The sequence below is a fragment of the Sceloporus occidentalis genome, unplaced genomic scaffold (genome assembly GCF_023333645.1).
Source record: "Sceloporus occidentalis isolate IW3139 unplaced genomic scaffold, rSceOcc1.0.p SCAF_238, whole genome shotgun sequence".
NCBI lineage: Eukaryota > Metazoa > Chordata > Lepidosauria > Squamata > Phrynosomatidae > Sceloporus > Sceloporus occidentalis.
In genome coordinates this window covers 449,576-462,119 of record NW_028317218.1, presented here as the reverse complement: position 1 = coordinate 462,119, position 12,544 = coordinate 449,576, and positions in this window count along the sequence as shown.

Sequence of the window (12,544 nt, the reverse complement as noted above, 5' to 3'; positions counted from 1 at the left end):
GTAATTCCCTGCGTCTCATATATTATTCTTGCTAAAGGCATACATCGGGGAGGGAGATTATTTATATACTTGCGCGGCAGCCAAGCTAAGCAGAAGGAAACCCAGACAGCCCGCTGCTTCTATTCAGTTCTATAAATTGAGGCAAAAAAAACGAGATGTTCCAGGAAAACAAAACAATGTAATATGTAGTTATTTATTTTCTGCCATACGTGGCGTCTGACTTTACCTTTTTCTCCCTGGTCGCAAAAAAAACCTCTTAACTAGAGGATTCTGGGAAATTGTATCGGCCAAATATTTAACCCTGTGGCGGAATAGGTGGAAAGTATTAAACAGGGGCAGGTTTGGAAGCAGGGGCAAACCTTTATTGCCCCAAAGGCACGGCTGCACATGGTTCTCTTTTGGGTAACAAATTGCTGTGCTTCTCTTTCCCCCTCTGATGTCCCTCTTTCCTCCCCTGATACCCCTCTTTCCTCCTCTGATGCCCCTCTTTCCTCCCAGATACCTCTCTTTCCTCTTCTGATGCCCCTCTTTACTCCCCTGATACTCCTCTTTCCTCCCAGATACCTCTCTTTCCTCTTCTGATGCCCCTCTTTACTCCCCTGATACTCCTCTTTCCTCCCCTGATACTCCTCTTTCCTCCTCTGATGCCCCTCTTTCCTCCCCTGATGCCCCTCTTTCCTCCCAATACCCCTCTTTCCTCCCCTGATGCCCCTCTTTCCTCCCAATACCCCTCTTTCCTCCTCTGATGCCCCTCTTTTCTAGGAGCTCGGAATGTTTGCTTGGTATGATTCTATCAAAGGGTTCTGCAGTCTTGTAAGTCACAATAAAAGTGTTCAGAAAACCATAATAAAAATCCATAAACTAAAAAGTATTAATGAAGCCCCACACCTAGTGTGCCAGATAGCCTTTCCAGGGATGGGAGAATAAACCACTAGCTGATGCGTTCCTCAGCTTTCTATTAAAGGGTTAACAAGAGGAGACATATTAACAAAACACGGTCAGTCCGATCGGTCAATACCACAAAAGGCTCCTTTCCGTTTATGATCCTTTACAAGCTTATTTGGACAAAAAGTGCATATTAGGGAAACTCTCGCTGGAACGTCTATTATCCAAATCCTCCTTTTTTTCCTGGAAGTATGAATAATTTCTCCCGTCTCTCTCTCTCACATCACACTTCAGCCTTTCTCGTCAGGCACTAAATTTAGCTTACGACCAGAAAACCGAGGACGTATTTGCCCAAAATGTAGAGAAAAGGCGAATATCGTTTTCCGTCTAATTCATTTCTTTCCACCTGTATTAGAAATGTGGGCTTGCAGGTTTAGTCCCTTTAAAATGCAAATTCGTGGCCACAAACTGATAGATTTATGGGAAATCCGCACAACTTGTCTTCGCTGTTACCCCGTTGCGCCACAAATGTGATTAAGCCCTACTCCGTCCTCAGGGGTGGAAATACAGAGCGAGGGGTATCTGGGGAGCTTTCAAAGAATACACAAGGGTAAAAATGGGAAAGGGGGTCTCTAATATCTAATTTTTTACCCCCTTCTAGCCCTCTCTTTGTCAGCAGACAAACTCACGGGCATTTATTGACTTTATGCCTCTCCTGATAGCATTCCTAATGTACTTGTCAGACGGAGTAGCCACATAATTGATGAAATTCCATTTAAAAGAGAATAAAAAGGAGGGAGATGTTGTAAGCTGAGGAACATGGCGCATTCCGCATTGTTAGAAGGGATCCCATTCTGATTTCTTATTGTAATGTTTTTCCGTTGCTTATTTTAATGTCTTCTTCACTCTAACGTTGGATTCTTTTTTTTTCCGCCCCAATAGCATGTAACAGAAATGACAGATAAAAACCCGATACAATGTATCCAATGGACCATGATTTGAATTTCCTTGGCCGGCGGATGACAGGGTCTCCTCAGTGAAGTCTGGATTACATCTGACATATTTATTACTTTGTCCCCACGTTTCATTTCATATCACAGACATTTCCATTCGTGCGTTTACGGACGATTAAACATTTAACTATTTCTATACCGCTGGGCTACGTTATGAACGGGTCTGGATTTTCCATTAGATTTTTTTTTTTTGTATCAGGGAGGAGCTAAGTAAAGCCCTGCCCACTCATAGATATGCCTGCCCACTTTGAACCCAGTCCTGCCCATTAATAAATTATTTAAATCAGCTGGGTTGGATTTCTGGCAAGGTGGGCAAATAGGTTATTATCTATAAAAACATAGTTTGGGTCATTTGTTTTGTGATAACTATTTTTACTATCAGTTTTATGTATTATATATTATAATGTAATAAAAATAATAAAAAATAATATATATTATAATATATTATATATATATTACAATATTTATATATTTTATATATTACAAATATATAAAAAAAATTATAATAATGTAAATATTATAAAATGTGTGTCTTACAAGTAACATAGGTTATTGCGTATCCATACCTTTAATTTAAAGGTTTATATTATTAAAATTGGGAGCGATTTTTTTGGGAGTGCCCTAATAAAATCCAGCTTGGCCTCATTTTATATATATATATTTAACAGTTTTGGGAACCTGTCATGCTAACCGGCTTCCTATTGAATGGTTTATTGGTAGAGACAAGGTCAAAAGTGTTTAATCAAAGACCCTTAGGTTTCAAGGTCAAATTGCTTCCATTACGGCAATAATAATATATCTGTGAAGTGAGTTATTTGGAGTAACAGACCACAGCAGCTGAAATGTGTCCAGAATCTTAATGAAGGATCGTCTTCTTTTGAAGAGTCTCAGTTGGCCAGTTAAAGATATATTAAAGAGCTTATGGGTGAACAAACTGGACAACACCAGGTGTGAACCATTACGTCTCAAGGGGCGATAAATTATTGGAAGCAGTAAATTCCAGTCCAGGAATATATATATATATATATATATATATATATATATATATATATATATATTCACAACAATCTTTCATGTGCATCAGGTCAGTAGTAGAAAAGAACTTGAGTTTATAAGAAACATGATTAAACGAAATAAATTATGTTGGAATAATTATTTGTATCGGAATTCTAAATGTATGCTCTTAAAATAGACCTCTAAAGTGTTTTTGAAAGTAAAATTATTAGACACCTTTGCAAATTATATAAATATATATATATATATATATATGACCTATATTACGTGAACATTAGAAAGCGTAATTGCATTCTTTCACCATTAGGTGGAAGCACTACTGCCGACAGGACGATTCGGAAAGCCTATGTCCAGCTGGCCAGCCATTTCCATGCGTTTCCTTCTACTTAGAGACATAGAATTTGCCGGCAGATAAGACCCATTCGGCCCATCAAGTCTGCTGTAAAGACTCAAACCTTAAGAAGACCCGGGGTCTTCGAGGAGTTTCCATTAGTAAATAACAAAACTGAATAAGACTAAAAAAAGAGGTAACAAGGCATTTTCAAGAACATATTTTCAAAACCAGTTCACCCGGCTACTAAATATTTAAAAGGGTTTGGCTTAAATACGGCATTTAAATATTATTTGGCGATCAGAACCACAGTTCTGGCAAAACAATTGTCAAACGCAAAAACAAAAAATGGAATCTTTGCCATTTCCTCACTCAGTTTCTGTTAATTAAGTTTGTTTGGCACAATGTTGCGCAAATCTAGGATAAAAATAACCAATTTTTTGTTCTAATTCTATTTTTTTTGTTTAAATTTACACTCTGGCTAAAATGTTTTAATTTGGACCCTTTAATTATATATATAAAGTTTTGAATGCAAAAACCTCCAGCGCAGGCGAAAAAAATAAAATTTATATATATATATATATATATATATATATATATATATATATATATATATATATATATATATATATACACACAAGCCCAAAATTTACAATATTCTGCTCTGCTTTTATCACAAAAAAATTGTTTTTTTGCTTCAAAAAGCAAGCGGATTCCCTGATTTTATTCGCAATGGAGGACAGAATCGTGTTTGGCTGGTTGCTCTTCTCTGATTAAATGAAAATTCTTTGGATGCATTGTAACACCAGCTGTGATTTTCCGATGTGATCAAATAATGTTCATCTGTGTCTTTTCGAAAGTTATTAAATTACGTGATTACTCGTGGGATTCATTCCTCAAGTGAAATAAGACTCTGTGCCTTACGTCTCAGAATTCCAGCAAAAATTGGACAGTCTTGCCAGGATAACTCTGTATCTGCACCATCAACCTGCATAAACCTGAGAAAAAACGGTCAGGGCGGAACATGGTTGATAGGTGGAAAAGTCTCCCAGCAGAAGTGGTAGAGGGTAATACAGTGAGGGTGTTAAACATGCATGGGATAGACATACGGCTCCTGAATCTAAGACGAGACCAACGACTGATTAAGGTTTGAGTCTTTACAGCAGGAGAAACGGGCAGACCAAACGGGGGCCAAATGTGTCTTCTCAGACTTGTTTGCAGGACGGGGTTCTGTAGACTTGAGGTCGGTCACTTAAAAAAGTAATTGCATTTTTTTTTTTTGTAATGAGACATTTAGTGTCTGGAGAAACCAAATTAGATTGTGAGCTTTCTGCGCTCTTTCAAAATAAGATAACCATTTTAAAAGGCTCTATTGGACAGTCTCCAAATGGAGTCATAATTACATTTTTGTTAAACCAGGAATGTTATCTAGTATCGTGCCGATGACGGCAACGGGTTCTCGGAATGTTCCTCTTGATCCAACATGGTTGTTACCTTAGCCTGGCAATCTGGGTAGTTTTGTGAATACCAAACAATCATATCAAACTGGCACTTTACGTAACAGCTGGCTCCATACTTATTCCGAATGAGAATTATATTTGGTCGATTTGACACAAAGTAACCATAAATTCCACTGGGAATCAAACTCAAGTAATGCAAATATGGATACGTTAAAGCCCAATATTTTTTTCTTTGAAAAAGGCATTTTTATATATTTTTTCATGTTCTCATTAGCCTTGTCTAGCAGTTGATTGTAAAGCAGTTGAGGTTATGGCAACAGATAGACCCAGCGAGGACCCGAATGCATCTCTGGGTCCGGAATAATAAGAGCTACCATCCTCTGTGCTGCAGAAGATACTCCATCTCTTGTGTTTAGACACCATGGAGGTCTAGAGTGGCTCCTTTGGGACTCCAAGCCTGTCCACAATGGCACCCAACGGAGTCCATTCCATAATGGTAGAAAGAATTCCAAGAGTGTATTGCTCTATAATGAAAATATGTTGGCCCATTCCAACGTATTCCGATGAGGTTGAGTGGACTGTTGATTTGGAAGCTCGACCAACAAAAAAATGACTCGACTCTCATATGATTATTATTATTAATTATTATTATTATTATATTTTCTTAGCAAAAGCATATTCCATATAAATAGAATCATCTTTTTAGCACGTTGACTCAGAACTTTGTTGAACTTCGTCAGGCTGACAGACTTTTACTTTACTGAGCGGATGATAGGTAGGTAGGACAGTTTCCCAGCAGAAGTGGTAGAGGGTAATATAGTGAGGGCATTTAAACATGCATGGGATAGGAAAGTCGCTAAGGAGGTTAACTAGGGAAAAGGATGCTATCTAAAGAAATATATTACTAATAAAATATCCTTTTAGAGAAGAACGAGGGATAATACCTACACAGCCTACACCTGTCGGGCTCCGATCCAAGCAGGTGTTACCCGGCAAATTTCTCTTTGTAGACAGATCGCCAATTACGGAGGCCGAACAGATGTGGAATAAAACAAAATAATAATCAAAAATAACACAGCAGCAATTAGCCCGTGGGAAATAAAAACCTCAGTAATTGAATTTTATCCGTTTCATTAAAAGTTTGTGCCGTGTTATGATAATATACAGTTACCAACGGAAACAGACGCGTAAAAAAACCACACGATCCGCAGAGGAAAAGTGAATTAACCTCCTTGTGACATTTACATTGCGACTTCTTTTTTTCCCTGCGTGGAGTCATTGAATGAATGTAGATGTTTTACACGAGAAAGGGGGATTCCGGAGCTTTGCGAATAAATGGGATTTCAGGTCCTAGCTATTGCTGCAGGAGGGGAGCAGTGGCGTTTTGCGCATGTGCTGCCATCGGCGATGATCGGCTCCACCCCTTTATGACTAAAGCGGAAACACGTGTTCGAAATAAAAATAAAAAAATTCACAGATTGCACAAATTAGATTTTTTTCTCCTGGAATTTTCAGAAACATAAAATCTACTGCAGATCGGCCCCATTCGGCCCCAGTCTGGTCTGCCCGCTTCTCCTGTGGTAAAGACTCAAACCTTAATCAGTCGTTAGTCTCGTCATTCAGGAGCCGTATGTCTATCCCATGCATGTTTAATAACCTCGCTGTATTACCCTCTACCACTTCCGCTGGGAGGCTGTAACACTTATCTACCATCGTTTCAGTAAAGTAAATGCAGGGAATGCACATCTGTGTTGCTGGAGGATAGAAAAATGTACTCCGTGACACTATGGCTAGGTTTTTCCCAGATCCTCTGTATGATGTCTTGTAAAGGCAGTTTGAGGTACCTCTGCCACAAACACGCAAGCACGTCTTCAAACACGCTGAATGTACTCCCCTCTGGCCTTGGCATGGAGGCATGCTTCCTCCTGCTGTTCCTCTTCAAGATTTGTCCTTTCGGATGACCGAGGTAGGGAATACATTTGGAAGAGCTCCAGCACAGTCAGAGAGATTCAGAAACCTGTAATCTACAAACCGAGCAGGACCCAGGAGACGAGGGCGCGCATGCTGGAGCTGCACACGGCAAGCGCACGTTCAGAGTTTCTCCTCCCTGCACATTCCACCCAACTGATAGCTTTCTGGGTTTGGCTTGAAGCGAGTCAAGCGACGTCCGGAATTTTTGGAGCGATGGCACAAAGAGCATTGCCATTTTTAGAGCCGTAATGTGAAGTCAAAAATCCATCCCTCCGGTTAACCCTTAAATCTGGATAATGATTCAGCTCTCATTTCTTAATCCAGAGGAGGCCTTTGATCTGTATTGCAATAAAATACAAAAACGGCTTTTTTCCATGCAATGCGTATCATTGTCTGGTTTATTATTCCTAGTATAATTGTAAGGAGCCGACGCGTTTCGCGTTATTATTCCATTGGTAAAGTATCCATGTCTAGGTTTCACTATCCTTCCTGAATACCGCCATAGATCAGAAGATACGGGGTAGTTTCTAGTCTGTATCTTTTTTATTCCCCGTTCTAAAATAGTGTTATTTGTCCAGCGCGTTTCACAACCAGAAATTCATCCTCCCCCCCTTTGTATCAGTCCCCAAATAACAAAGAAATGCGTAATGTCTCCTAACCCATTTATCTTACAGCAATTCCATTTCAACAGCGCATTCTGTGAAATTTATCAAATAAACTACAGCGTTTCGCATGCGACTGCTTCCAGTTATCCTCTTTTTTGGGGCCAAATCGAGGACTTTTTATACTTCTTTATTAACCCCGGTATTTCGCAATATACATTTATTCCTTCCAGACAGTATCAGCGTAATGTGAAATGTTATACGCCCACTGCGGGGACATTATTCTAACAAAAAAAAGCTTTTTATTTAGAATATAAAATGTTTATATTTTGGAGCTCTTGCTCACTTGGGATGTTGATAATGCGTCCAGGAATTGACCCATGTTTACTAAACAGCGCGGTAAAGGCAGTAACAGTGTATCAGGATGAGTGCCAGTTTTATTAAGACATAATCTTCTGCTTCTGTTGGATACAAATTAGAATATTTTTATGTGTTTTTACTCAATTGATGTCTTTGCACAGAGATCGGTCACTCGTGTTTTATTTGGTTGCTACAAATCTTACAGGAGGGCTGTTTCGCCCTTCATGCCACAAAGGAGAGAGGGAAAACTCTTTGAGAAAGGGATTAAACATGAGCAATTTAAGTGCGTTAAATGGCCCGGAACCTCATCAAAACACCGTTTATGGGCTAGCCATTTAAATGCCCACGTTAACCCTCCCCACGCCAGGAAAGTGCACATGTAAAGAAGCGGGGGAGGAGGGCATGTGAATTTAGAATTAATGTCACAAAAAAATGACTTGTTGCAGAGGATTAGGAAATGCAGCCGTTGCTACATTTTTGCCTCCTTCCAATGCAGAAATTGTTTAAATGGTTAGCCCATTGCTTTTCGGGTTGCTGATCAAGGCAGTCATCGCTGCTGGGTTAATAATATTGACAATGGATGATCGAGGAGAGAGTTTTGCCCGCAATGGAATGCAGAATGCTGAGCAGGTCTCTCCGTCTACCCCCGCCTGAGGTTGGCAGGGCTTCTCTGCACCAGACACTAAAGTGAATTAAATCGATCTAAACAGATATTGTGCTTATGCAAGCACCGCAAATCAGAGGACGTATCAATTTCTAAACGTGTGCTGGAGAAGCCCCTTTCTCAAACAAAGGAGGCTAAATGTGTATAAAAATATAAGATGGCATCAGCTACAATGTATCTGTAGGACGGAGTCACCTGCGCAACAGGATTGTTTGGGCATCATCTCCCGACGCGCTCATTTCTTAAAGGCGTGCATCACCTTTTATTGTACCGGAGACACCGACCATGGAGGGGTAGGCGACTGGGGCCGCTGCCTTAAGTCAGGCCTAGGATGGCCCCAAAGGTAAATATGGAGCCACTAAGCCCCAAAGTCCAAAGGAAGACATAAATGAAGCCACAAGGATGGATATGTTTTGAGCTGCCAAGAATTTTAAATACGTGGGACCCTCTGTCACCAGGGAGAGACGATGCTAATGAGCCATTGATACATCGTAACATTTCTTTCTAGTTGAAAAGATCTCTTACCCTTTAAGTTTTGATGTATCTGGGAACTCTACGGGTTTGAATAGAGTCTTCGGGTGAAGCCCTGGGTCTGCGGGTCAGTTAACTCTTTATCTGGCCACACCCACTCTCCACCCACTAACTGCTATCCGGAGCTGGCCCCACCCCTACATGTGACTAGCCCTGCCTCTTCATGAAGCTACTCCCCCCAGAAGAGGAGATCATTGAGTAGTCTTCCTTGGGAAGTTCCTACGTACGATAATAGATTGGCTGGGCCTTAATATTAGACTTAGACCGAAGACATTTAAATATTATATTTTTGAGGCATTTACTCACAAAAGCATTATTTGTTTTCATGCGTCTAAATGCCTGTTTTACCCTTATTGCCCCAACGTTTAAATGTAATCTATAGTGGATAATATACAAAACCAATATATCACATGACTTTCCAAACACATCCAACAAATTATGATGACCGTTATCAGTAAGTCAAGTGGGACTTAATATTGAGAAATAATTGAATTCATAGAAATCGATCAAATGGAGTGGTGTAGACGTTAAAGGGACCATGCGGCATTTACGAATATCTGATACCGCTTCTCATCTGTCAACTGTTCCAAAGGGTTTCAAAGCGAGACCAGTTCATTCATCCTTAGAAAAACAATGGAGACCCGCGTGCATTCTGCTTAATGGTGTCTACATCATTACATGGGCTTGGTGAGATTGCTTCAGGGCTCAGCGATGTCCTTCATGCATCAGGAATCATTGACTTGATCTAATAATTACTGTTTATTTCACTTTTCTACCCGTAGCCCATATGTTTCCATATCATGAAAACCATTTATATTTTTCATACACTTGTCAGCCCTCATTGATTTTCTCATTCATTAGAATTTTTAATATCACAAATCCTGTTGTAGCCCAGCGTTCGCCCCACGGATCATACTTATCCTGGTGCCTTCAGACGTGACACTATATGTATATGCAGAGACAGTAGACTGAGATGGATGTATAGTGCTGTCACCCTTATACACATCCTTATGGCCTCTCGTGGGATTTTCCATCCCTATGTATAATATTTCATGAAAATCTAGCAGAAGAGCTAAGAATTCTGCTCCTCCAGACAATAGGAATCGGTGGAACATTAACGAGTTGTCTTCCCCATTAGTATATTTTCCTTCTTGTTGGTAACCCATAGAAGATATTTCTATAGGCCACCGTATTATTATTTATTGGTTTATATAGCACCATCATATTTCACTGTGATGTCCTAGAGGTCCCAGGTATCTTCTGCACTGTCCATCTTAGAACGTTAGGTTTTGTTTGAGAAAAGCTGAAGGTTCTCCAGCCTTTCTTGGTATTGCCTCAGGTGGTAAGAATTATAACCTTTTGCGTTTAACATTATTTTTTTTAACTCCCTTTGGCCTTGATCATTAAAAAACGTAGGATTTATCTAAAAAGCCTAAACCTGATAATGAACAAGGAAATAAAGACCTGTGTTTTGACCTGATTAAGAGAGCTCCTAAGGTCTTTCCAGTGATGGAAAAGAGATCGGAAAAAGAGAAGATGGTTTTTTATATCACGGTTTTATTTTTGAAAGCGATTCTTGAATGAGAATTCAGTTTCCTTTGATTAGTAAATTATATCTTTTAAATAAAGTATTTTTTCTTTACCACTCATTGCTTCATTATGCGTAATGTTGATGTGAGTACGAGCTCTTACATTCTAAGTCTCTTTTGGCTTAATCAGTGAATGGCAGTCCCATTATCTCAGCTGTATGTCGAAAGCAGCGGTAACTTATTATAATTTCCAATCTGCGTGGATTTCTAATAATTTCTGAATGCTTTGTAGTTATCAATGGCTCTTCATAATGAATCATATTGGGTTTTTCAATGAATGGTCCCACTGATTCATCGCTCCTCCAATAAGCCAAGTTGTCCTCGTTATCTCAAAGCTAACCTAGGAATTTCCTAGATTTTTGAAGGATATTATAGTTATATGTTGAATTATCTGGCAAGTGCCGGCTTCCCCCTTGCTCACTGTATAGGTCAAACATATCTAGAGCACATTGCTATACTGTTTAATCTCATGAGAATGTTGGCCAACATTTCCAATGGAGATCTGTCCACCGCGGTTATCAGCTGAGCTGTTGAACAATAGTCCGTACCAGGAAATGAAGGCACATGGGAACGCGCCACCTGCCCGCTCCTTTGTCCTGTCACTACGTGTCTAAAAACACTATGATAATAGAGGCGAGATTTCCCCTTCAAGCAAGAAACCTAAAAATATGTGACACAATGCTCCACCGAGGTCACTGCTCTGGCATATGTCAGCTAGCATGTACAGCGTTCAACACGTTAGTGGAACAGCGTGTGGGGGGGGGTGATAAAAATAATGATATTTTCCGAAGTCATATCCGCCATGTATATTACAAGATTGCAATCAGCTGTTCCGTCGACTGCTCAACTTGCACCGGTTAGCACAAAACGAAGGCATTATGGAACGTATTTATGAGAAGCAGCATTCAGCTTGGGAAGCCATGTTACATTCTTGCGTGTTCATACTATCTTGAAATAAATTGATCCAGTCTGACAGCGATCAATCACACGCACAGTCGCGCAGACGCCGAAAAGGCTTGTGCGTTCTAAAATAAAGAAAAATATTGATACATTGAACCATGTTTATAAATATAGAATCTTCCGGCTGATCGGTCCCATCCGGCCCATCGAGTTGAATGTTTTCCTGATGTAAAGACTCAGGTCTCGTCTTAGATTCAGGAGCCATATGCCGATCACATGCGTGTTTAAATTCCCTCACTGTACCAGCCTCTACCACATCTTCTGGGAGGCTGTTCCACTTATTCACCACCTATTCAGCAAAGCAAACATCACATCTTTTATGCAGGGCAATTGGCCGAGACATTACGTTGGTTTCCATGGTGATTGCTTCACAATTACAACTGCCTTTTCTCACTGTCGTTTTATGTGAATAATTGATCGGCTGTTCCAGGTTCAAAGGCTTTGTATTTACTGCAACTTCTAGGATTCTCACTAGAGGGGGCCCATTGCTAATACTGCATCCGAGATGATAAACACTTTTGCGATTCCTAGAGGGGGTATATATTTACCATCCAAAAAAGTATACCGTATGATGAATAGGTTGAAGAGCTCTAGCACTTAAAGTGTTAAACTCTATGTTGTCCAAGGACTGGCTCGTTTGGCATTGCTGTTAAACTAAAACGTTAGTTATTCCTCAATATAAGTGTGGGGGGGTTTTATATTCAATAGCAAACTGAGCAGCAATCACATCCTGTTCCATCTTTTTTTACATAGAACCATAGAATCTCTCGGCAGATCGGCCCCAGTCTAATCGACCGTTTCTCCAACACAATCAGTCGTTGGTCTCGTCTTAGATTCAGGAGCCGTATGTCTATCCCATGCATGTTTAATACCCTCACTGTATTACCCTCTACCACTTCTGCTTGAGAGCTGTTACACTTATCTACCAAGATAAGCGTGTTTAAGTCACATCTACAACAACCTGTATTTTAGAAGAAAGTGGGTAAGTAGAGTGGAAGAAAGAATAGAAAAAAAAAGAAAAAAAACATAGAATTTTTTAAATCAGAACTAGGTTTAAAATCCAGAAGAAGCGGCTTCATAAATGATTCATACAAGGGCTGCGTGTGTTAAAAGGACTAACAGAGAGGCGGCGAGAAAATCCCTCGAGTTAAAGCTTTAATTTAT